Source organism: Schistocerca cancellata, chromosome 4 (assembly GCF_023864275.1).
Source record: "Schistocerca cancellata isolate TAMUIC-IGC-003103 chromosome 4, iqSchCanc2.1, whole genome shotgun sequence".
Classification (NCBI taxonomy): Eukaryota; Metazoa; Arthropoda; class Insecta; order Orthoptera; family Acrididae; genus Schistocerca; species Schistocerca cancellata.
In genome coordinates this window covers 610,357,886-610,385,492 of record NC_064629.1, presented here as the reverse complement: position 1 = coordinate 610,385,492, position 27,607 = coordinate 610,357,886, and the positions used below count along the sequence as shown (strand labels likewise).

The following is a 27,607-nucleotide window of genomic DNA, read 5'->3' as shown; positions in this document are numbered from 1 at the left end:
TCTTTGAATAATGTGTCTATGTGAAGCTATAAAGACAGCAAAATCTCTGTTTGTGAATAACTGTCGACGGTACTTTCAAAACGTGGATCACCACTTCAGTTTCCATTTTCTTCCTTTCCTGTCTACGTATGGGACATTAGTGGTGTTATATAGTGTTCTCCACAAAGAGTGTCCGCCGCTCGTGGTCTCGCGGTAGCGTTCTCGCTTCCCGAGCACGGGGTCCCGGGTTCGATTCCCGGCGGGGTCAGGGATTTTCACCTGCCTCGAGATGACTGGATGTTTGTGTTGTCCTCCTCATTTCATCATCATCCCGGAAAGTGGCGAATTTGGACTGAGCAAAGATTGGGTAATTGTACGGGCGCTGATAACCACGCAGTTGAGCGCCCCACAAACCAAACATCATCATCATCATCATCCACAAAGAGTAAAAGAATTCCATCGTATTAATAACTTTGACGTTGTAGGAGACGCTAAACTCTTCTCAGTATTCATTTCCTTGGAGTAGATGACACAGAAGAGAGCTGACATGGCGGAACAAAATTAAAGATACTTTAATTTTTTAGTGATATCATAGAGAGTTTACCGATAGTCTCTCGACTGTATACACCGAATCTTACAATTTTCATTACACTGTCGTAAAAGTGACCGCCATCTTCAGACTGTGTGTCTGATAGCAAAATGATATAGCTCGAAATTACAAAGAAATGAACACCCTTAGCTGCTTACAGGCGTTGACATACGTCAACGGGGACAGATGAAAATGTGTGCCCCGACCGGGACTCGAACCCGGGATCTCCTGGCCGAGGCTCTCTATCCATTTTTTTTCCCCCTAACTCATTTTGTTCGTTTTCGATCGTTGCATCTGCTCCGGGCGGACGTCGGAAGACACCCATTTCAGTTCGTCGTTGATCCATTAACTCAGTTTTTTTATTACACAGGGCAGCTAACCCTCTGACCGAACACGCTGAGCTACCGTGCCGGCGATCCATCTGAGCCACCGAGGACACAGAGGATAACGGACATGTCCGAAAGAACAGATACCATATATATATATATATAGTTAAGGCTCACCGGCCACTTAACCATCTTCTTCTTCTGTGCGAATGCTCAAACAGTGGCAGAACTCTTACAGGAATCGGCGACGCGCCGCGAGTAATGAGTATAATGGGCGGGGGCACTACGAATGTAGTGCGGGACAATACGTTGAGAATGTGGGTTTCGCGGGAGGCGTGCCAGAGATAAATCCCTACAGTCGCGCTATCCTCTGTGTCCTCGGTGGGTCAGATGGCTAGAGAGTCTACCATGTAAGGAGGAGATCCCGGGTTCGAGTCCCGGTCAGGGCACACATTTTCATCTGTCCCCGTTGACGTATGTCAACGCCTGTAAGCAGCTAATGGTGTTCATTTCATTGCAACTTCATTCTAACGAGCTGCATGGTCACCGGTGGTGTCTGTTCTTTCGTTGAGTGATTGTAGGAGGATACATGTCCGAAAGAACAGTTACCATCTTCGTATATATATGATAAAGCTCCGTGAAAGCTTCAAATTCGAGGTAGCTAAGCGTTCGAATACTATTTACATTGGCTGTTAACATACTATTTAAGATAGTCTCAAGCTTGAATACGGTTCTGTGGAACAACGGCGTCGTAAGGCACTGGGTTCCTGGAGGGGAAAGAGTTAATTAGAGAATTTTTTTCTTTCTTTGAACAAAAATAGGGAAGATTCGACTTAATAAAGTTCGGGGGTAAAGAATCGGCCTTGGCTTGTTCAAAAAACAAACCGTTATTCGCCTAAGATTGTTAGGAGAAACGACAGATATCTTGGTCTGGATGGTCGGTCGGGAATTTGATCCTCGCGTCCCTGAAATTACACTCGTCTGACATTTGCTTCAGAGCTCCTGACTCACCAAGTACAGCAATGTTTAATTATGTAGTCGCTTCTGTTCAAATGGTTCAAATGGCTCTGAGCACTATGGGACTTAACTGCTGAGGTCATCAGTCCCCTAGAACTTAGAACTACTTAAACCTAACTAACCTAAGGACATCACACACATCCATGCCCGAGGCAGAATGCGAACCTGCGACCGTAGCGGTCGCGGGGCTCCAGACTGTAGCGCCTCTCTGGCCGGCGCCTCTCTGGCCGGCGTCGCTTCTGTCTGAGGCGTTAATGGCAAAAGGCAGCCTCGAAACAACTTTGAACTTGATTTTCTAAAAAGGTTTTTAAAACTTTTCGGTCGTTGAACAAAGTTTAATTATTGTTATTTATTAAATATAAACTTGATGACCTAGCATAGGCAGCTCACGTATATATTTTGCGAAAATTCATATGGTCATGGAAAAATTAGGGATATTTGTTTCAGGTCCGTAGTTAAAGCACACTGAATAAAGAAAATATGTGCGGATTTTTTTTCATTGTTGATACATTATCTTAATCGAATTTTTTTCTTTTTTGCTACATACGTAATACAACTGCGACGCCTTCGCGCTCTTGATAGAAATGTTGATCGCAAGTTAAGTGTGCAATACGTCAGACTGACTTTTTTTTTTATTATTACTGGCCGGATGACGCCATGAGTGTGAAATGAAACGATCGTATGGCACTGATGGCCGGAAGTCCGCGCTTGGGGAAGTTCAGCCGCCGAGTTGCAACTCTTTTTGGATGACTCCACACTGGGCGACTTGTGTATCAGTGAGGATGAAATGATGATGCCTCCAGTCCCCCGGGGCCCAATGCATGGCAGTCAGTGGTGCTGATCACTAAGCTAAGGAAGCGAACATCGTAAGTAGATTCCCCTCTAAGCAGAAGCACGCTTTGCCGGCCGGGGTGGCCGAGCGGTTCTAGGCGCTACATCTGGAACCGCGCGACCGCTACGGTCGCAGGTTCGAATCCTGCCTCGGGTATGGTTGTGTGTGATGTCCTTAGGTTAGTTAGGTTTATGTAGTTCTAAGTTCTAGGGGACTGATGACCTCAGAAGTTAAGTCGCATAGTGCTCAGAGCCATTTGAACCAGAAGCACGCTTTGCCATTACGGGCGAAATCTCTTTTCTAACGGAATACTCGCATGCTTTCCGTAGATATACAGTAATTTTTTATGTTCTCATAAATTACAAGGTCATAAATAGGCATTTTGATACATGAATGTGGGCACAGTTCACGAATTTTGTATTAATTAACTGGGAGAGATGTTAAACACATCGTATGCAATAGGTGGCCTAGTTAAGTTCTATGGCACTTCAAATGCGTCGCACGGAATAAATTACGTTCCACTAGTGGCGTAAGATAACAAAAGCTTAGGCCGTGCTGTTTTCCGAATAGGAAAGCTGCACTCTAATGTTAATCAAGCATGTTAACAACCTATGATTATTATACGAATATCGTTGCTCAAACCTGTTGTCGAAATGGAAAAATATTCAGGTGTAGATAGATACATCTTAAACTCTATTTATGGCAGAAACTAAAATTCCGCATACTGGCTATATAAACACACACTATAATTAGGTGGAAGGCTTTTAAGCGAATACCTTTGCTAGTTAAGCTTATTCCAAACGCCAGATAATTGTATTTGCTGCTAAAAGCCCGTCCGCCGTAGCAGGAATAACTCATCCGCCGCAGAACACAGTTATTCGACCGATTTTGGGAATGCTTCGCCAAGTCCAAAGCACATCTCTTCAATAGCAAGTTGCTCGATATTGCCAGCTCGAAGTACATACATTATACACTAGCTTAGCGGCCGCTGCTTCGCTCGCGTGGACTGTATGGTATGCACTGATTTTTGTTTGTTTTTCTTTAATAGAAGTTTTATGTTGTTCACAAATTGCAGCACCTCCGAGACTTTTCACGCTAAGTAAGGGTATAGAAGCATGGGGTTTTCTGACCAATAAGCAATTCTGGTAGCTGGAGTCCAAGATTTTTATTAATCATGCCTTTCTCGTTCTTCTGGTGAACATTTCCATAGGAACTTTCATCTCCTAACACGTATATCTTTATGTCTAACAGAGAAGTGAAATACCAGTTTTCATAGATTTAGCTTTAAATACTTTTTTAAGGTAACGAAATATTTCTTAAAAAGTTTCATCCTCTATTTCACCATCTTAGGGATTTAATTTCCAAAAACAGTGAAACAACCATATTTTTTATTTCTAACAGGGAAACAAAAAACAGATTTTCATAGATTTAGCTCTGAAGATGCTTTCATAATGAAATAATTTCAAAAAAACCTTTCATCTCGTATTTCACTCCCTTAGAGTGTCGAATTTCCAAAAACATTGAAACGGGCATTTTTTTTATTTATAATCGGGAAGTCAAATACCAAAGTTCATAGATGTAGGTTTACAAAAGCTTTAGTAATTTTTTAATAACGATTTACTTTCAAAAACTTTCATCCTCTATTTTACAAAAGCTTTAGTAATTTTTTTAATAACGATTTACTTTCAAAAACTTTCATCCTCTATTTTACCCCCATAGTGGTCGAATTTCCATAAATGCTGAAACACGTATTTTTTTTGTTACTGAGTGAGAAACCAAATACCAGTTTTCGTAGTTCTATGTTGAAAATTGCTTTATTAGCGACATATTTTCAAAAAGCCTTTCATCCCCTGTTTGACCTCCTTAGGAGTGAAATTTCGAACAATACCTTCTTAGTCGAAGCCTGTAGTATAAGATTCATACCCTCTCTCCAAAGTTCAACTTTCTGTTCTTAGTGGTCTGGGCTATCAGGAAAGTAAGAGTCACATGGAATTACTATTTGGGATACCCCGATGGACTGCTCATCTACCTCACTGGAAAAAGACAGTGCGATCTAGCGCAATGCATAAAGAAATGTACTCGCATTTGGGAGAAGTAGGGCTCGAATTCATTCTCAGTCATCCAGATTTAAGTTTCCCTAGATTGCTTAAGCCAAATACTAAATGTTACACTGCTAGACGAGAACCTTAGGTTCGACCAGGTACAGGACACCACTCAAATAGATCACGAGCGAACTGAGCCACCAGTAAAACATCTTCCATCTGAAATTCTTCTTCATAACTGATGCCCAATAAGCGAATCTCCGACAGTTGTACACTGCCCTCATTTGTAAATGCAGTTATTTATTTGTCATATTACGTGAGACCATGTGAACCATAGGTACTTGGACATGAAACGAGTCAGTTCAAAGTTTACAGAATGTTTGTTAGAAAATTTATAAACATAAGAATTAATAAAACGGCGTAAAGTAATGAGGGAGTATACGAATAGATAACACACTACAGAAAAAGCTCTGAACTACTGCAAGGAATTCTGTACAGAATAAAAAGAGGGTGTCACATGAAAACCTTTCAACTTTGGTTTCAAGAGTAAAGGTTTACCACTCAATTTTTTTCAAGCTCTACAGGAAAAGTGTTGAAAATGAAATCTGCAGAACAGTGCACACCTTTCTATACAATGTTTAAGAAACTGTTATTCTAGAGTAAATAGTTTTTCCGGTCGATGTACACTGAATCACTGTTCCAGTTTCTTCTGAATGAGTCAATTCCATGGATTACACTCGACGCAGACAGTTGGAGGTCACTAATTCCGTCCCGGGGGGTACGGGGTGGCGGCAGGAAGGGCATCCGGCCACCCCTTAATGTTACCAAGAACTACTACCATGACGGAATATACGTACAGGTATGGTAGATCTAGAATTCTGAAAAACTTGAGCTGACTCCACAGATCTTCTTGGTTGCCCTTTTTTGGCTACGAATGTTCTTGGTGTGTGCACGGAATCGCTCCAGATCATACCATATGAGATAATAGAGTGACATCAAGGAAAGTAAAGCAAGCCTTCGCATTTCAGTATCAGAGACAATGGGTATTATTTTTATAGAGAAGGTAACAGCTTTCAGTTTTTGTAAAGCATTCTCAACACGATACTTCCAGGAAGCTTTCCTTCTGCCTCACTCTTATGACTTCACTGACTGTTTGACCAGAAATGGAATAAAACACTCGTTTGTTTCAGTTAAGCGTTGATCCGTTCTGTGAAAGCCATGTGCTGATGTTACTTCATTACGATGTCACGTAATAGAAACCAGCGAAATGTCGTATGTAGAGAAGTCTCAACGCTAGAAAAATGCGACTACATGATGGAAGACCTGTAGAGGCTCGACGTTTGGTGCGCGGACTGGCAGGTGACTCTCATCATAAATAGGCAGAAAGACCCAGAACTGTCTGACTACACGATTGCAGAACAATCACGGGAGGCAGGAGACCCATTAAATATCTAGGAGTATCCATACGGGGAGATTTAAAGCAGAACGGCCACATAAAATTAATCGCAGGTAAGGCAGATTAGCGTAGTTCACCCACAAAGGAAGTAGATTACGAAACCCTTGTTCGACAGTATTTGAATATCACTCGTCAGTCTGAGACCCACATCAGACAGGACTGATAGAGGAAATAGAGACGATCCAAAGAGGAGCAGCGCGATTCGCTGCAGGTTCATGTAGTTTGTCGGATAGCGTCACAGAGATGCTTAGTTAACTTCAATGACAGACGCTACAAGAAAGGGGGTTGTGTATCACCGTGTGTTTTACTGTTGAATTTCCATGAGCGTACTTTTCTAGAAGAGTCAACCAATATATTGCTTCCTCCAGCGTATACACTGCGGAAAGACCATGAAGGTAGAGTTACAGAGATCCGAGCTCACACAGAAGCTTACCCATAATCGTTCTTCCCGCGACACATTTGCTACTGGAACAGGAAAGAGGGGTATTCGACAGTGGTACTGAAAGTCAACTCCGCACCCGCCAGGGCTGCCGAGAGCGCTAACGCGCCGCTTCCTGGACTCGGGTAGGCGCGCCGGCTCCGGATCGAATCCGACCAGCGGATTAACGACGAGGGCCGATGTGCCGGCCAGCCTGGATGTGGTTTTTAGGCGGTTTTCCACATCCCGCTAGGTGAATACCGGGCTGGTCCCCATGTTCCGCCTCAGTTACACGCCTCGCAGACATCTGAACTCATTCGCACTATTCCATGGATTACACTCGACGCAGACAGTTGGAGGTCACTAATTCCGTCCCGGGGGGTACGGGGTGGCGGCAGGAAGGGCATCCGGCCACCCCTTAAACATTAACATGCCAAATCCGATTAACGATGGCTGACCCTGCGTAACTGCGGGACAAGGCTCAAGCGATGGATGGACTGAAAGTCAACTCCGCAGCACCATAGGGTAGCTTGCGAAGTAAAAATGCAGAATTAAGAGACAAGCGTTTCTGAAGTGTTCACATCGGAGTGAAGGTCCTTCCATAACCAGCTGATGACGAAGCTACTCGGAAACGCACATTGGTAAAGTAAAAACTCCTCTGAATACGACAGTAGAGGGACTTCATTACTAAGTTTACCGTTCATCTCACTGCCTTGGTTTTGCCAAGACTAGCCATTATGGGTGCCATGAAAAATACGTAAGAGAATGTCTGTAGTGAACAGCCCGTGATCGGGCTACTGGCCTGACTGTGGGTGGATGCAGCCCTTCTTCGACGCGGCACTAGGAGCGGGAATGTGGCGGGCCCCTCACTCCGGCCGCCTTTTTCTCCCGGGAAAAGTCCGTGGTACTCATTCGATAGCAGGCTGAGCCGACCTGGGCCGTGGTAGAGGGACTGGAACGAGGAAAATTCCCCACTGCCATACGGCTTCGAAGCCGGGACCTCCAGGGCCGGAGTCAAGTACTCTACCCGATAGACCACCACGACCACACCGTGAAATATGCTCGTAATTAGGCCTTTAAAGAAACGTGGCTTAAGCAAGTATGTATCTTGAAAGCTTGATTTCTTTAAGTCCCTTCCTGTCCTTAAGTCACGTCGACGACGACGTCATTACCGACAGGGCATAAACAGGAACTGGACAAATAAGGGTAAGGAATTCGCCAATGTGCTGCTTGGAATCGTCCTAGTACTCGCCTTAAGGGACCTGGACATCATGGTCTGACGTTTTTACTAGTATTTTGAAATTTAATGACTCGAAAACTTTAATAGATAGTGGAGGGAAACTTTAACCATTTGTTGAAACAGTAAACAAAGAATATTTACCTATTTGTCGTTTTGCATATTTTAAAAAAAAATGTTTTTAGTACTCAAGTTTTTCTCCTAATAATTTAAGAACATAGGACGTGCTCCAGCTTAAGGTATTTAACACATTTTTGAATAATGTGGTTCACTATGTCGGCAAGGACTATATTATCATTAATGTAAAATTTCGTTTTTGTAGCTTTAATACTGGATGAGATATTGATACCTAAGTATGCAGAAACGTTGATTAACAGAAACTGAAAATAAAGATTTGAATGTCATTTTCTAGGCGCTTCAGTCTGGAACCGCGCGACCGCTACGGTCGCAGGTTCGACTACTGCCTCGGGCATGGATGTGTGTGATGTCCTTAGGTTAGTTAGGTTTAAGTAGTTCTAAGTTCTAGGGGACTGATGACCTTAGAAGTTAAGTCCCATAGTGCTCAGAGCCATTAGAACCATTTTGTCATTTTCTTCTCAACGATAACATGTGGAATCATACCAGCGCCATAATCTTGTTGATTCTGACTTTGCTTGGCATCTTCTTTAGTGTTCTTACTTTTCTTCGTTATTCTGGCCTCCTCTGTCGTGTTTTAATCAGTTTTTTCAGCTTCAGCAACACGTTACCTGTCCACTCGTAGCAGCCCAGTTTTCGTGTTGTCCCCAGTTTTGACACCTAGTCTGCTCATGGCTTTCAGTCTGCTTGTTGCTTCATCATTAAAACATATTACGGCGTCCATCACACCAATCTGAAAAGCTGACATGCCAACAAAAACACGAACACATTCGAAAAACCTAAGCAAACGCAAGTAATCGATGGCAATAAATTCTTGCTCACAGTACAAATGATGTGTTCTACAAGGATATTACACAAATGAGTTGTTATGAAATAGTGGAGCTGAAATTAAACGAGAAATTATAGGCCAGGTTTTGTGTTTGACAACAGCGTGACAGCTAGGCATTCTCTAGCCACATCTGTTTTAGAAACGCATTTAAACACGAAAATGAGGAGGTGCTACACACTGAGGTGACAAAAGTCATGGGATAGCAATTTGCACGTATACAGATGGCGGTAGTATTGCGTACACAAGGTATAATAGGGCAGTGTATTGACGGAGCTGTCATTTGTACTCAGGTGAATCGTATAAAACGGTTTCCGACATGATTATGGCCGCACGACGGGTATTATCAGACTTTGAGCGCGAAATGGTAGTTGGAGCTAGACACATGGCACATTCCATTTCGGAAATCGTTATGAAATTCAGTACTCCGAGATCCACAGCGTCATGAGTGTGCCGAGAATACCAAATTTCGGGCATTACCTCTCACCACGGACGACGCAATGGCCGACGACCTACCCTTAAATACCGAGAGTAGCGGCATTTGCGTGGAATTGTCAGTGCTAATAGAAAAGCAACACTGCGTGAAATAACAGCAGAAATCAATGTGGAACGTACGAAGAACGCATACGTTAGGACGATGCGGCAAAATTTGGCGCTAAGGGGCTATAGTAGCAGAGTACGGACGCGAGTGCCTTTGGTAACAGCACGACATCGCCTGCAGCGCCTCTCCTGAGCCTGTGACGCTATTGGTTTGACCTCAGACGACTGGAAAACTGAGGCCTGGTCTGATGAGTCCCGATGTCAGTTGGTAAGAGCTGATGGTAGGGTTCGAGCGTGGCGCTGACCTCGCAAAGCCACGGACCCTAGTTGTCAACAAGGCACTATGCAAACTGGTAGTGGCTTCATAAAAAAATGGCTCTGAGCACTATGGGACTTAACTACTGAGGTCATCAGTCCCCTAGAACTTAGAACTACTTAAACCTAACTAACCTAAGGACATCACACACATCCATGCCCGAGGCAGGATTCGAACCTGCGTCCGTAGCGGTCACGCGGTTCCAAACTGACGCGCTTAGAACCGCACGGCCACACCGGCCGGCTTAGTGGCTTCATAGTAGTGTGGTCTGTCCTCTTGCCAACTGAACCGACCGTCGACAGGAAATGGTTATATTCGGCTACTTGGAGCCGTTCGTGGACGTCATGTTCCCAAACAACGACGGAATTTTAAGGATCAAAATGCATCATGTCACCGGGGTACAATTGTTCGCTATTGGTTTGAAGAACGTTCTGGACAATTCTAGCTAATGATTTGGCTACCCAGATCGCCCGACATGAATCCCATCGCACGTTTATGGGACATAACCGAGTGGTGAGTTCTTGCACAAAATCCTGCACTGACAACACTTTCGTAATCATGGACGGCTATAGAGGTAGTATCGCTCAATATTTCTGCAGGGGACCTCCAACGACTTGTTGAGTCCACGACACGTCGAGTTGCTGCATTAGCAGGGCAAAAGGAAGTCCGACACGATATTAGGAAGTATCCCATGACTTCTGTCACCTCAGTGTACAGTACATTAAGTATAATTTTTTTAGAATCAGGAAGAATCATATAATCTTATTTTTAAAAAAATCCATTTTTGTGCCCTCATGACGTCTAGCTTCCCCTAATCGCTTTAGGGATAGCGTGGGAAACGTACTTGGCTCAAATGGCTCTAAGCGCTATGGGACTTAACATCTGAGGTCATTCGTCCCCTAGACTTAGAAGTACCTAAACCTAACTAACCTTTGGACATCACACACATGCATGCCAGAGGCAGGATTCGAACCTGCGACCGTAGCAGCAGCGCCGTTCCGTACTGAAGCGCCTAGAACCGCTCGTCCACAGCGGCAGCCGAAACGTAAATCTGGATGGCCGAATGGATAGCGTAAATCCAGGAGAGGCGCCGTATGCGGTGTAGACTGCTCACCCCACGTAGTTTCGTCAAATACAGACACAGTGTGCGTGTATCGGCACTCCAGTTGACCAGTGGACGCCAGGTCTTAATAAAAGTGTTTCGAAAGAGTAATTTTTCCATCAGCTAAGGTAGAATAACTGAGGCAAGTCTATAGTTACCCTTCAAAGCATTTTCAGCATCACTAGTAGTTCTTAGTCTATGCTAAACAGTCTCATATTCCCATATGTTTATGTAGCTGTATTAACAGTAAGATTCTGATTCTAGTGCGGTCATCTGGGCTGCGAAGATCATGAATTTGTAAGGTGCGGTGTCTCTCCCCTGGAGGACAGGATACATGCCACTATAACATTAGTTACATATGTCGCACATTTTTTCGTTACGGATACTTGCTGCGCGAATCAAATTACAGTGTTAAATAAGTGGAAACATGTATATTTTGCTGATGTTTTCGTTCAAATGTCTTAGCATGCATTTTAAGTTGTTCAAATTGTCTAATGAAGATAAATGCACAGTATTTGATTTTTAGAGTAAAACAACCAATCAAATTAATTATATGTCATTCGTTATAGGCTTAATAGATCAGCCGGTGTGGCCGTGCGGTTCTAGGCGCTTCAGTCTGGAACCGCGCGACCACTAAGGTCACAGGTTCGAATCCTGCTTCGGCCATGGATGTGTGTGATGTCCTTAGGTTAGTTAGGTTAAAGTAGTTCTAAGTTCTAGGGGACTGATGACCTCAGATGTTAAGTCCCTTAGTGCTCAGAGCCATTTTTTTAGGCTTAATAAAGATGTGTACCTATTACAAACAAAAACCAAGGGTGAAACATCGTGGTCTTTGGGATCCAGAAAAATTGAGGGAACCTATTGCCAGTATACAGACGGGAGATATGTCTTAGTTTTAACGTTGTCAACTATTAAAAAGTTATATAGTTATCTAAATCATTGAACTAGTTTCATTGTTTTTTCTTCATCCGACAACATATTTATATCCAAAATGTATTTGTAAGTGTATATACAGGGTGTTACAAAAAGGTACTGCCAAACTTTCAGGAAACATTCCTCACACACATAGAAAGAAAATATGTTATGCGGACATGTGTCCAGAAACGCTTACTTTCCATGTTAGAGCTCATTTTATTACTTCTCTTCAAATCACATTAATCATGGGATGCAAACACACAGCAACAGAACGTACCAGCGTGACTTCAAACACTTTGTTACAGAAAATGTTCAAAATGTCCTCCGTTAGCGAGGATACATGCATGCACCCTCCGTCGCATGGAATCCCTGATGCGCTCTGGAGAATGGCGTGTTGTATCACAGCCGTCCACAATACGAGCACGAAGAGTCTCTACATTTGGTACCGGGGTTGCGTAGACAAGAGCTTTCAAGTGCCCCCATAAATGAAAGTCAAGAGGGTTGAGATCAGGAGAGCGTGGAGGCCATGGAATTGGTCCGCCTCTACCAATCCATCGGTCACCGAACCATAAGAAGCGTACGAACACTTCGACTGAAATGTGCAGGAGCTCCATCGTGCATGAACCACATGTTGTGTCGTGCTTGTAAAGGCACATGTTCTAGCAGTACTGGTAGAGTATCTCGTATGATATCTTGATAACGTGCTCCATTGAGCGTAGGTGGAAGAACATCAAGACATCAAGACATCACCAACAATGCCTGCCCAAACGTTCACAGAAAATCTGTGTTCATGACGTGATTGCACAATTGCGTGTTGATTCACGTCAGCCCACACATGCTGATTGTGAAAATTTACAATTTGATCACGTTGGAATGAAGCCTCATCCGCAAAGAGAACATTTGCACTGAAATGAGGATTGACACATTGTTGGATGAACCATTCGCAGAAGACCAATGAGTCGCATGTCAACACAAGCACCGAAGTCAACATTACCTTCCTTCAATTGGACCAACTGGCGGTGAATCGAGGAAGTACAGTACATACTGACGAAACTAAAATGAGCTCTAACATGGAAATTAACCGTTTCCGGACACATGTCCACATAACATCTTTTCTTTATTTGTGCGTGGGGAATGTTTCCTGAAAGTTTGGCCGTACCTTTTTGTAACACCCTGTATACAGTTTTTTACTTGAAACAGGGCAATTTTGCAGTTTTTTTTTAGGATGCGGCCTATAACTCATAGCATAAGGGATAGACGGCGCAATGTACAGATGTTTTCATCGTCAAATTGGAAATTTGTAGTAAGGCACTATGGGACCGAACTGCTGAGGTCATCGGTCCCTAGGCTCACTCACTACTTAAAGTAACTTACGTTAAGGACAATACACACACCCATGCCCGAGGGATGACTCGAACCTCCTACGGGGCATCGTCAAATATTATATTTAAATGTTACATTGAAAAAAATCAAAAACTTGTATGTCGTAGACAACTGGTTTGTTTCGTTGTGTACAAAAATTTTTTACTAGTTCACCACGGGACTTCACATACGTGGTTTGAAAGTGTGCGCCATCTCTCCCGGATTTTCCTTATATGAACTCGACTGCTCTGACCTAACCATTGCGTGACGACTTGAGAAACAAGCCGCTTTACCTTCGCAATTCCAGGCATTCGCTAATTTTCAGAAAGCTACAAATGATGGAGAAGGCTGAGAGATTAAAGGATGCGCGATCTGTTGGTAGCCGCGGCTGCGGCTGCAGCTCGTCGCCGAGGGAGTTATCCTCGCAGCGACACAGCCGCAGAATGGAGCAGCGTGAATAGGCGGCTCCGGCTGGCGCTGATATCTGCCGCGCAGCGCCGCCTAAACAAGCAGCGGCCGACACAGCAGCGGCGCCCCAGGTACCATCTGTGCGATACAAAATCTCTAACGTCCGTGCCACAAGGACTTCGCGATTTTACTTTTATGCCAAGTCATTTCTTTCGACCAAAAGGGAAACTCACAACTGGCTATATCGAGTCACGAACCAAAAGCCGACATGCAAAATATGTTATTCCCGGTTAATTAGAACTTGACAGGCCTGATTGATTATGTGACTAACCGAGCTACTCTTAATGGAAATTCAGTTCATTTCATTTTCAAACGATAGAGGAACTGCAAGTCGAAAGATGTTACATATTCCTGAATCACTCACCAAACACTGGTTCTTTAAATTCTATAAGTACATTTTCGTGAACCAGGTGTCGAAATTCTTCAGTTATTTTGATTTTTGATTTGATATGTACTGATCGTCTTCCTAGAACTGTAACACATTCTTTTTCTCGGGCAATTTAGGTTGTAAAGATGCGAAATTTGTTGTGGGACATCGTGGAATATTCCCGCATCAGTTCCGATAAGTGGTGGCACTATACGTAGCCTTCAAAATGGAGTTTTGTATCGGAGGTGCGCTCCAAGCGACCTGTCATTGAGTTTCTTTTGGTGAAAAACCAGAGCATCGCTGATATTCAGAGCCGCTTGCAGAATGTCTACGGAAACCTGGCAGTGAACAAAAGTACGGTGAATCGTTGGGCGAGGCGACTGTCATCATCGAAACAAGGTTGCACAAACCCGACCGATCTCCCGCGTGCCGGTGTGTCGCACACAGCTGTGACTCCTGCTCTGTTGGAACGTGCGGACACTCTCATTCGAGGTGACTGACGGATCACAATCAAACACCTCGCTGCACAACTGAATGTCTCTCTTGGCAATGTTGACACAGTCGTTCACCATTTCTGACACTCAAAGGTGTGACCCCGCCGGCTGTCTTGCCGCAGTGGACACACCGGTTCCCGTGGCTCACCGAAGTTAAGCGCTGTCGGGCGTGGTCGGCACTTGGATGGGTGACCATCCAGGCCGCCAGACGCTGTTGCCATTTTCCGGGGTGCACTCAGATTCGTGATGCCAATTGAGGAGCTACTCGGCTGAATAGTAGCGGCTTCGGTCAAGAATACCATCATAACGATCGGGAGAGTCGTGTGCTGACCGCATGCCCCTCCGATCCGCATCCTCCTCTGAGGAAGACACGGCGGTCGGATGGTCCCGGTAGGCCACTCGTGGCCTGAAGACGGAGTGTTCCCGCCGCCTAACACAAGGTCATAAACAGTAACGAAGAACCATCTCTGTGGAACTGCTTGTGCATTATGAGGCTGATGGTGACAATTTTTTGTCGAACATCGTCGCAGAATGGAAACAAAACGGCAATCGATGGAGTGGTGCCAAACTACATCTCCTCCGAAGAAAACGTTCTAAGCCGCTCCCTGAGCCAGTAAGGTAATGGCAACGGTCTTCTGGAACCCTGAAGGGGACTGTGCAACCATCAGCTCTGAAGTGTACTGTGCTATCCTCAGGAAATTGAAGATACGACCTCAGCGTTTTCGTCGTCACAAAAATTCAAACAAACTTCTCCTTTTCCATGACAGCGCAAGGCCTCACACACATCTGCGCTTTCGTGAGGAGCTCACAAAACTTCATCGGACTGTTCTTCGTCACCCACCCTACAGCCCGGATTTCACACCTTCCGACTGCCATCTGCTTGGCCCAATGAAGGATGCACTTCGTGAGAAGCAGTACATGAATGATGGAGGGGGGGGGGGGGGGTTATTGTTGCCACAAGGCGTTGGCTCCGACGTCGACCAGTAGAGTGTAGCATAGTAAGGCCGTCGCATTGAACAGAGATTATTTTTTGTAGCCAAAAGAGTGCGGAATAATATGGTGTATTGGAATCCTGAATAAAATCAACCTGCTTTCAGCAAAAAAGAAATGTTGCATCTCTTACTGAACGGCCTTCGTAGTTTTCTAAACGGAAAAAAGACTACTTGCAGCAGATTGTTAATAACACTGGCCAAAAAGTGAAAACGTTCCGAGTTCAAAAATAGCTAACTCTCATGTATTTCCACCCACTGAATTCAAAATTCATTACAAAATTGACCGATAAGCTCTGGCTTTGCAGATACAGTGACATGTTATTTTTGTCCCTTTCTGTATTGTTAGTGTGTGGGCAGTTTTTTTTCCGGAATTGTCACACCTGTTAAATGACAAAACACAACATTATCCAACTGTTCGCAGGTTACAAACATTATTGCTGTTAATTAAATGAAACAACAAGTTTACTGTTACCAGTCACTGTGACTGGTAACAGTAAACTTGTTTCATTTAATGTCAATAGCAGTCACGGTAAAGTTTAACCAAAAACGTTGGGATTTAAAATTATAGCTGTTGCTGTGACTATTAGTTTCATACTATTTGTGCTGCAATTAGTGTCGAATTTCTAGTTTTCGAATGCTTTTGAAATGTAAAACATGTTGAATCAAAACGCCGCAAAAATGTGTAAATGCAGTGAATAATTTTTGTTACGTTTGTGGTGAAATAACGTTTTGTCACAAAAACGCAGTCTGACGCGTCTTATGAAGACTGCCTGTCAGCATTAAAAAATGGTTCAAATGGCTCTGAGCACTATGGGACTTAACATATGAGGTCATCAGTCCCCTAGAACTTAGAACTACTTAAACCTAACTAACCTAAGGACATCACACACATCCATGCCCGAGGCAGGATTCGAACTTGCGACCGTAGCGATCGCGCGGTTCCAGACTGAAGCGCCTAGAACCGCTCGGCCACACCGGCCGGCCTGTCAGCATTATTTTGGTATGAAGATAGGGGAGAAGGAATGGAACGAACATTTAAGGATTGTAGTAGGGAAGGCGAATTGTCGACTTCGGTTTATTGGGAGAATTTTAGGAAAGTATAATTCATCTGTAAAGGAAATCGCGTATATGGCACTAGTGCAACCCATTCTTGAACACTGCTCGTGTGTTTGGGAAGCCCAACAGGTCGGATTGAAGGAAGATATCGAAGCAACTCATAGGTGGGTTGCTAGATTTGCTAAGGTAGGATCGAACAGCATGCTAGTATTAGAGAGACGCTTCGGGAACTCAAATGGGCATCCCCTGAGGCGATGGTCTTTTCGAGGTACACTACTGAGAAAATTTAGAGAACTTGCATTTGAAGCTGAATGCAGGAAGACTCTACGACCACCAACGTACATTTCGAGTAAGAACCACGAAGACAAATTAGGGCTCGTGCAGAGGTATATAGACAATAATTTTTCCCTCGCTCTATTTGCAAATGGAACGGGAAAGGAAATGACTAGCAGTGGTACAGAGCACCCCCACTCCTCCCCCAAGCACGGTACGGTGGCTTCCGGAGTACGTATGTAGATGTAAATGTAGGTAAGTCATGAGCTCCGCATTTATGTTACAAATCTTGATCAATTACACTACGAGAATGTATGAAAAACAAAATATAGCGACCTGTGGCTTTGCAGTGCCTATGGTTTGGCGAGAACCTACAGACCATACAGATAACTGCTATTTCTTACGGACTCCACCGATAAACGCAATTTCTGTCAATGATGAAAGGCGGAACAGTTCAGTACCCTAATCTTCCAACTGCTATTCGACCTAGTACACATTCAGGTAGTTTAGCAGTTCCTATTCCATTCCAAACTCATGAGCTTGAAGTAGAAAATAAAAATAGTGTGGGAGAATAAAAACCAGGCAAGCATTCCACATGCAATGAGTCTGATTTTGACAAAATAGATGATCAGCCACACAGTCTGAGTCAAATGGGACTGAGCGATATCATTCGAGACCTTGGATTTGTCCGAGGAGTAGGCGGAACTTTTAAGATTAAGGCTGCAGAAACGGAATCTCTCCCAACGTGATGTCAGGCTCGTACAGTATATACATTTCCCTTAAAATACATTTCGTCCAGCCGGCCGTGGTGGCCGAGCGGTTCTAGGCGCTACAGTCTGGAGCCGCGCGACCGCAACGGTCGCAGGTTCGAATCCTGCCTCGGGCATGGATGTGTGTGATGTCCTTAGGTTAGTTAGGTTTAATTAGTTCTAAGTTCTAGGCGACTGATGACCTCAGAAGTTAAGTCGCATAGTGCTCAGAGCCATTTGAACCATTTTTGAACATTTCGTCCACTCCCACCTAAACTTTAACCCTCCTTGTTGTGATGTTTTCAGTGATGAACACGAATAAATATTCCACCAAGAGCTTTAGGAACGAGCAATGCTCACAGGCTATTGCTGTGCTCTGTGTTGCTGCCTCACTTACGAGAATAAGCCAAAAGTAAACGATCTCAGAAAGCCATCACACGATTCTCTTCATACCCAACCAACTGCCAGATATTCTTCAATTAATTTATAACTGTTAGAGTGTAAAAGAAGGTAAGGAAAAATTTCCGACCGACCGCCGCGTCATCCTCAACAGTGGCGTCATTGGTTGCGGTATGGAGGGGCATGTGGGCAGCACACCGCTCTTCCGGTCGTTGTCGGGTTTCTTGACCTTGGAACCGCTACTAATCGGTCGAGAAGCTCCTCAGTTGTCCTCACGAGACTGAGTGCACCCCGTACCAGCCCTGTCACCGAAGAAAAATCCCTGGCAGTACCGGGAATCGAATGCTGATTTCTCAGCTACGGAGGCGGACTTCTTAGAGTGTTACTATCATTAAAAATGTCTAATGGACTTTCAATGTCGTAGTGTTGTACCAACTTTCCAATACCCTCGTTATAGCCGCCAGTGCTTTCCGCCAATTCTCTACGCTGGCCTACAGCTGGTTGTCTGTGCCAAAATGTCGTCTTCATAGCCAGCGGTTCATGTGAGCAGAGATGAAAGTCAGAGGGAGACAATTACAGGCTGTATTGTGGTTTCTCAAACATTTCCAATTGAAAACGGTGCAGGAGCATCTTCATTGCCCCTGCAGAAAGAGGCTGAGAATTGTCTTGAAGAAGAAAACGCACGACAGTGATTTAATGTTGGCTGCACAGCTTCAGGCGAAATTTCTCACCAAGCCCTTTTATTCGTCAGGAGACACCCTATTGTTCTCATTTGTGTGTCGTAATATACACCGCAAATTGATTTAAATGCAAAATTAATGTGTGATTCTTGGTGCGTTCCAGCATAGCTGACTGAAGAATTATTGTCGGACTCATAAGCGGATCAAGTGTTTTTGTACCACACGATATTTCGACAGTCAATTACGTTTTAATTTTCGAGTGATTACTCCAAATATCTTGTGGGATCATCGGGTTTTTGTAACTGGACGCCTGGCAATGTTATGCAGTACAGAAACAAGTATCGAAACAGAACACACATCAGAGAAAAAATGTTTATTACTTTTAAACTTAATTGGACTTTCATATTTTAATCCTTTGCGGACACACATCAACGGTTCAGAAAGGAAAGCCATAATAAATCCGGAGGCTGTGTAAACACAAAGTGATGAAGACTGCTGAGAGATGGCGTAAGCACATTCAGGCAGCGCCCTGTAACATCGATGACAGAAAGCGGCACTACGTTCGTCGATGCCAAAGGGCGGATCAGCATGTGCGTTCGAAGCACAGTGATCCGGTTCTGGTAATTGAATCTGACATACAATGACATTTCAGATCGTATGGTGCACGCCTGTAATAAAATGAAGGGTGTGTAGAATCTACGGGATGAAGAAAACCGTACACAGCAATGAGCGGGGACAAGACCCCGTCACCGAGTGAGGTGGCGCAGTGGTTAGCACACTGGACTCGCATTCGGGAGGACGATGGTTCATTCCCGCGTCCGGCCATCCTGATTTAGGTTTTCCGTGATTTCCCTAAATCGGTTCAGGCAAATGCCAGGATGGTTCCTTTGAAAGGGCACGGCCGATTTCCATCCCCATCCTTCCCTGATCTGATGAGACCGATGACCTCGCTGTTTGGTCTCCTCCGCCAAATCAATCCAACCCAAGACCCCACACAGAACTACAGCACGCGAGAAGTGCCCGATTATTGTGCAGTGTTGGATCGACCCTGCATCATTGTGCAGCTGTCTGTGTCGTCGGTTCGACGCAGTCTTCTGCAGACTGGACTGAAGGCTCGTATGCTATTTCATCGGCTTCCATTGTTCAGAAACCACAGGAAATTCGGAAATTTGTGGTAAGATCCTCTGGGCGCTTCAGTCCGGAACCACGCGACTGCTACGGTCGCAGGTTCGGATCCTGCCTCGGGCATGGATGTGTGTGATGTTCTTAGGTTAGTTAGGTTTAAGTAGTTCTAAGTTCTAGGGGACTGATGACCTTAGTTGTTGTTGTATATATATATATATATATATATATATATATATATATATATATATATATATATACCGTCACTGTAGAATGTTTGACGTTGTCCACGGAGCTACAACCTCCTCTCTGCTTGCACTACTTCATCACTATCAAAGTAAGTCCTCGAAGGTGTTCTTTAAATTTTTGGCATCAGACAAAACTCGGAAGGGGCCAATTCGGGGCTCTATGGAGGATGATCGATGACAGTGAACCCAAGGCGTCGGATTGTGGCAGATGTCGCAGAGCTCGTGTGTGGTCTGGCATAGTTATGCTGAAGGTGCGAGTACTCCATGTGTGGAGGTCGAAGTTTTCTGCTGTTATAAACTCGGTTACAGCACACCATAGTTACGTGACGCACCGCCATGTTACAGGCTACTATTCGGAGCCCTCTAGGGGCAGAGAATTGCAACGTGTGTCAGCGAAGTAGGAAAATCGACCGAGTAAGATGCATGACATTTAATACCTTAACCGATACTGAAAACGCTCTGATAGGATACCTAGAGGAAAAAAACTGTATGGGAAGTCAGAATGTGCATATATCCAAAAAATAATTGCGGACGCAGGGTGTAGGTGCTACTCTGAGATGCAGAATCTGCCTGAAGGAGAAAATTGAGGCGAGCCGCCTCAGACCACTCAGAAGACAAAAAAGTCCATCAAGTGGCGAATAATTCTTTTAAACTGTACACTGAGTGGACTCTAAGATGTGGAAAAGTCGTAATATGTCGAGGAAATGGATAAAATAACAAAGGAAAATTAGGGTTTAACTTATAGACGGAGCACATACATAGATTCGGGAATGAGGGGGGAGGAAATTGGCCCTATCTTTTTAAAAGGACGACGGTAAACATAAGCATAAAGACCGGATAGGGAATCTGAATCATTATCCTCCGGAATGGAAGCTCAGTGTGTTACTACTATACCACGTCGCTGGGTACTTACCACTGGAACAAGGTTATTTTCATTGCAGCGAGAAAATAAGTCAGTCTTCACTGAAACTCAGACTTAAATGTATGATTCGAAACAGAAGAAAGGCGAAAGCCCGTAACGGGTCAAGACATAAAACGAAGTTTCAAAACAACGTACGTAGTTGTTGTGTTTCCTCAAGAGACATACAAAGAACATTCAGGAACAGGACACATGAGAACTTTTTAAGCCTTCAGACTCTGGTGCAGGGGTGCCAGCACTAGAGGGAGACTTGACTAGAAAGAGGAAGTCGTCGTCTCCACGCAGGGGAGTTTTGTCCAGCCTTCCTCAGAATGTGGATACTGGATGCGCTCTGATGCAGTTTAATCTTCGGCGACAAGTTTCGTATACACAGCGCTGTATGAAACAAGTGCGAAAGGGGACATATCTCCTTCACGACTAGCGCCACCTCCTAATAGTCAGGAGGCTAAAGAGGTACGTCGCTACAAGTCTGCTCCACAGTTCATATGACAGGGAGAACTATTTCTAGCATTCTCAATACTTATTCCATTTCACTAATTGCTTACACGCTCAGAGCTATCGACATTCCAAGTAATGGTCGTCTTTCAGATGAAAACATTTAGGCAGCTGCAGAATGAATTAAATTTATCGCTGAGAACTGTTTATGGAAAACTTACAAAGTTTCAGCAACTCATCAATGTCTTTCTTTAGGAAACTACCGATGAATTATTCGATTCTATATGAAATATGCGCAGAGCTAGTCCTGTTCTGGTAGCAGTGTACCGTAGACCTCTGGGGGAACGAGGCATTCGTAATGATTGGAAAAAAGCGCAGGTCATTCCTAGATTTGTGAAACTACCTTAGGTTACCGTAGACCATCGTAAGTAAGCATAAACTACTGTAGTTCTCTTAGTAGCCTTGGCCAGGTAAGATGGTAACCACGCTACCAGTACGTCAGGTGTTTTGCATACGTATCGGGTGATACCTTACTTCGATCCCTTTTTTTTGCGTCTACGACCAGTGTCTTACTAAAGTCCCCTAAAAACCAGGTATATAAATAATGTGTCACTTAAGGGACATTTTTGTTCTACATAGTTATCCTCCTATCTGTTACTTAAAAATAAACTATTTAAAGCGTAACTCAAATTTTCAATGCTTAATTTAGGTTTTATTCGAAAATTTTTGAATTACAACGTGAAGCAGAAAAAATCTGTAGCAAAAATAAAAAAATAAAGACTCATCATATAGCGCTCAAGAAAGCAATTTCCTCAAAACAAACGCAAATTTTGTTTAAAAAAAGAAAAAACCCGAACCAAAAACATATCAGACATCGCTTCAACACTTCGTCGACTTATATAAAACATGTTTGTGTTATTCATAAATAACTTTCGCACTTATCAATAGTAACAGGAAATTCTTCATTTTATCGTGATGGCGAACGTTCTATTGAGTACAAAACAACAACAATAATTATACAGATTTTTTATGTTTGTACGTACATACATACATTACATACGTTAGTCCTTGTTCCATAGATCATGAATACGACATTTCGTAATGATGTGGAACGTGTAACTTTGACATAAGTTTTCTTCACACAAAATAATTTTTTTTATAGTTACTACTTCATATCTAAGAATTCATCTATTTGAAGGAGATGTCATTCAGAAATTCTTTTAATTTGCTTTTAAATGTTGGTTGGCTATCTGCCAGACTTTTAACACTATTTGGCAAATGACCAAAGATTTTTGTGGAAGCACAATTCACCCATTTCTATGCCAAAGTGAGATTTAATCCAGAATAGTGAAGGTCATCCTTTCTTCTAGTGTTGTAGCTATGCAATTCACTGTTATTTTTGAATTGGGATGGGTTATTAATAAAAAATTCCGTAACTGAATATATGTATTTCGAAGGTACTGTGAATATCCCGAGTTGCTTAAATAAATGTCTGCAAGGTGATCTTGGGTGGGCTCCAGTTATTATTCTGATTACACGCTTTTGTGCAATGAATACTTTCTCTCTTAATGACGAATTGCCCCAAAATATGATGCCATATGAAAGCAGTGAATGAAAATAGGCATAGCAGACTAATTTACTGATATCTTTATCACTAAAATTTGCAATAACCCTAATAGCATAAGTAGCTGAACCTAAACGTTTCAGCCGGCCGGTGTGGCCGTGCGGTTCTAGGCGCTTCAGTCTGGAACCGCGTGACAGCTACGGTCGCAGGTTCGAATCCTGCCTCGGGCATGGATGTGTGTGATGTCCTTAGGTTAGTTAGGTTTAAGTAGTTCTAAGTTCTAGGAGACTGATGACCACAGATGTTAAGTCCCATAGTGCTCAGAGCCATTTGAACCATAAACGTTTCAGCAGATCATAGATGTGTTCCTTCCAGTTCAATTTCTCATCAATGTACACACACAGAAATTTAGAGTATTCTCCCTTAGCAACAGACTTCTGTTCATAGTCAATATTTATCAATGGTGTTATGCTATTTACTGTATAAATTGTGTTTTCTCAAAATTTAGTGAGAGTCCATTTGCAGAGAACCACTTAATAATTTTCTGAAAGACATTATTTGCAATATCCTCAGCTGATTCTTGCTTGTTGGGTGTGATTACTATACTTGTATCATCAGCAAAAAGAACTAGCTTTTCATCTTCAAGTATACAGAGTGGCAAGTCGTTAATATATATTTAGAACAATAAGGGACCCAAGACTGAACACTGTGGGACATCATTCTTGATACCTCCCCAGTTAGAGGACTCTGCTGGTTTTTGCAGACTACCTGTAGTGTTAATTTTAAGTGTATTTGCATCAAAAGTAATTGCTTTGGTTACATAAAAGGGCACAACTTACGCGATCAACTAACTTTTATTACTTGTAAAAAAACAATTTATATTTTGTAATGATATAAAATACATAATGGACTGACAATGAAAGATGAGCGATTCATATTACTTACAAAACAAACGAACAAACAAAAAACAAAATGAAGTCGTCGGCGCCCACTTTCTCTCTCACACACATTCATTTACGTTTCCTTCCTTACCAGTGCTACCAATAATACCGGTAATCGAACGATTTACTACGTTATTTATGTACTGTACCAAAACTACCGAACCGTAGTTTTATTTGAGCGCAAATTAGTCATTTCCGCTTCCCAGAATGGTCGTCGAATAGACGCACAGAACTATAGGCCTTTATATCTGACGCCGATCTGTTGCAGAATTTTTCGAACATGTTTTATGATAGTGTGTTATGACATTTCTAGAGACCGAAAATCTGCTCTGTTGGAATAAACATGGGTTCCGAAAACAAAGATTGTATGAAACCCAGTTTGCTCTGTTCGTCCGTCAGATTCAGAAGCAGTAAACACAGGCGCTCAAGTAGGTGCTGTTTTTATCAAGGAAGATCGCCAAACAGCTGTACGTATTTGAGAAGTTATTTTATTTTATTTTGACAACCAGTTTCGGCATTTCAGTATGCCATCTTCAGGCCCGATATGCATTTAATATATAGATATCAAATACAATGATACTGGAACCATCAGTGTCTGGATATTGTGAAATAGGTATTCGAGTTCGGGACACGAACAACGAATTCACGATATCCAGACACTGACGAGTTCGGGACTCGAATAACGAATTCATGATATCCAGACACTGATGGCTCCTGTATGCCAATATCGATACATATGAAAATCTGTAAATGGAGCGCATATGGAGCCTGAAGAAGGCATACTGAAATGCCGAAACTGATAGTCAAAATATAATAAAATAACTTCTCAAATACGTACGACTGTTTTGCAATTTTCTTTAATAAATATTTGACCAGCCGCTGTTCCGCGTCCACAATGGATCAACAGAGTGTAGATGCCGCGCTCCTCGACGTCCGGAAGGCGTTCAATACATTTCAGCACTGAAGCCTTATGAACAAAATACGAGCATACTAAATGTCAGACAAAATGGTTCAAATGGCTCTGAGCACTATGGGACTTAACTTCTGAGGTCATCAGTCCCCTAGAACTTAGAATTACTTAACCGTAACTAACCTAAGGACATGACACACATCCCTGCCAGAGGCAGGATTCGAACCTGCGACCGTAGCGGTCGTACGATTTCAGACTGAAGCGCGTATAACCGCTCGGCCACGGCGGCCGGCTTTTCTGAGGCAACCAGGTAGGATATTTCCGAGCAGTGCCAGAATGACGTTAAACTAGCTTCCACGAAAATTTTTCCTGGAATAATGCGGTTGTTGCAAGCAGGTATATTGTCGATTCAGTTATTGGCCTTATGTCTTACTATATGCACTAATTCCGTCTAATTTGAACTAAGTGGCTATGTTTGATACCAGTTAATTTCGACAAGAATTTTAAGCAGTAAAAAAAAGTGGTGTGATCAGTGCTCCATACTCTAATTTCAACCGAGCGTAACTTACGTAGAAATAAAAATACGATCAGTATCAAAGTTGGTTTATTGCACACTGGTATTGAAATGTCCAACATGCACAATTTGAATAGTTAAATAAATATACTAAACTGAAAAAGCACCCTGAAAAATATGTTACAGTACTATTCGCTTAAAATTCCCTGCGGATACATAAATCACAGATTTTGTAACGAAAATTTGGTAAAATAGTCGAAACTGTTTTGAAATAAATGCTGATGTCAAGCTGTGAAAGATAAATGGTATACATACATGTCAAAAAGATATTTGAAAATACTGCAAAGAAGTGCTGGAGTATATGACATTGATCGCTGACGTGCTAGTAGTATTGAAAATATTGTATTGGCAGTTGCTAGCACTTGTGACATCTCACATACGCGTCTGGTGATGAAGCTGCCGCATACGCAAATAAGCACAGAGGTATTTACATTGCAGCGAATCTATCTGAACAAGTTTTGCTGCAGTAAGAAGCAGCGAACTAAATCCATGTGTAATTATAGGATTCTAAATATCATTTCGTAAAAGGAGCTCATTGTTAGGGACCGATCACAAATTCTTCACCATTAATAAAACGAACTACTAGTATGTGACTTGTCTGGAATTATTAATGTTCAAATGTGTGTGAATTCCTAAGGGACCAAACTGCTTAGGTCATCGGTTCCTAGATTTACACACTACTTTAACTTATGCTAAGAACAAACTACACACACACCCATGCCCGAAGGAGGACTCGAACGTCTGGCGCGAGTGAAATTATTAAATTAACATTATACACAACTTACAAAGATGTCAATGTGTATAACAAACTGCACGGCCTTTCAGGCTCGTTGAAGATATCGTCCGAAATGCGCAATGTTTGGCAGTATTACACTCGTGTATTTTAGAAAACTATCCTGTACCTTATGGAATTCCTATAAAAATATAATAGTGATTATATTTCTTCACATTTTAAGTGAGGTCACTAGATGACATGTTAACTTGCGATACCCCCCCCCTCTACCCCCCTCTCCCCCTCTCCCCTACCCCGTAGACGTCAAGGCGAGCGAGATGTATCGATAAATTCAGACGTACTTGCGCTGCTGGGTGTGGTAGTGTGTATAGCGTTTACACACACTTCATATACAAGGCATTTGAGTACTGACAAGCTGGAAGCAACGATTTATGGACGAAATGAAGGGAATAAAACTCGCCTACTTTATCCACAAAGCGTTCCGATTAATTCTATCCCAGCATAGAGTCATGTCGGGAGGTCAGGAAAATGTTAAAGCGATTTCGAGGCGTAACTAGGCCTGCTCTGATATATCACATTTCTCGCTGTGCTCCCAATCAACAAAGAGATGCTGGCCTAATATGTCGCTTGAAAATACGTTTCAAACCTCGCACATTTTCTCATGAGTACAATGCTGAACGTGGTTCATCTATTGTATAATTTATACGCTTATTTAAAATTTAACACACCATTTCATTTCTTGTCTGATGAAATAAAAAAGTCGTAACTAATCGCAAGGTACGACGATAAAAGCAGAATGGTAATTTTTATGAATGATAATTTAACTTTTAACCACAATAGAACTTCAATAATATGTGACTCAATACATTCTAACAATGGACATAACGCTTTGAACGTCGAGCGTGATGCGAACAGCATGTGCTCCACCGGCCGATATGACTAAAATGATTGTGGTGCATTAACTCACTGTATTTGGCACTGTTTCCATGCTCCGGGTATCGGCTTGTAGCACTGTGATAGACGTGAAATATTGGCAGTTTCGACAATTGCTCCGAGCATGATCACGCACAAATCTGAAGAGTAAAAAATAATTTGCACACCTCACGGAAAAATTACAAAAAACCTTTTGATATTTATATAAATTTGGCTTATATTCGGATAACCTATCTGGAACGAACTGGCACCCGATGGAACGCTCACAGCACTGGAAAATTAGCAGTAATAATAATAATAATTTGTAACTATTTGGTAATCACGCTGCAGTGATCAAAACTCATCGGTTCTACTGGAATGTAGATCTAGTGTATACGTGTTAAGTCTATTACGTGTTTACGTGACACTGCTGTGACCAGAATCGTGAAGAAAACCGTGAAAATGTTCCACGCGATGTGTGAATCTGTTAGATCTCTCCAGTTTCCTCAGCTCATAAATCTAACATTTTATCAAGAATAAATTCCTGAGACTAATCTGCAAGAGGACACACAATTTTTCCGCATAGACGAACTCTTTACTGTGGTCACGCCGGCTAATGCGAAGCACTGTGGATGTGTTAAATGTAGCCACCTTATTGTTCTCATTTAAGCAACCGCTA

General features: G+C 42.8%; 1 protein-coding gene across 4 annotated transcripts in view; it reads right to left on the bottom strand.

Moving 5' to 3' along the window:
• LOC126185203 (protein O-linked-mannose beta-1,2-N-acetylglucosaminyltransferase 1-like) overlaps positions 1-27,607 on the bottom strand; it is an 842,885-nt gene that overhangs the window by 335,386 nt on the left and 479,892 nt on the right. The window lies entirely within an intron of this gene.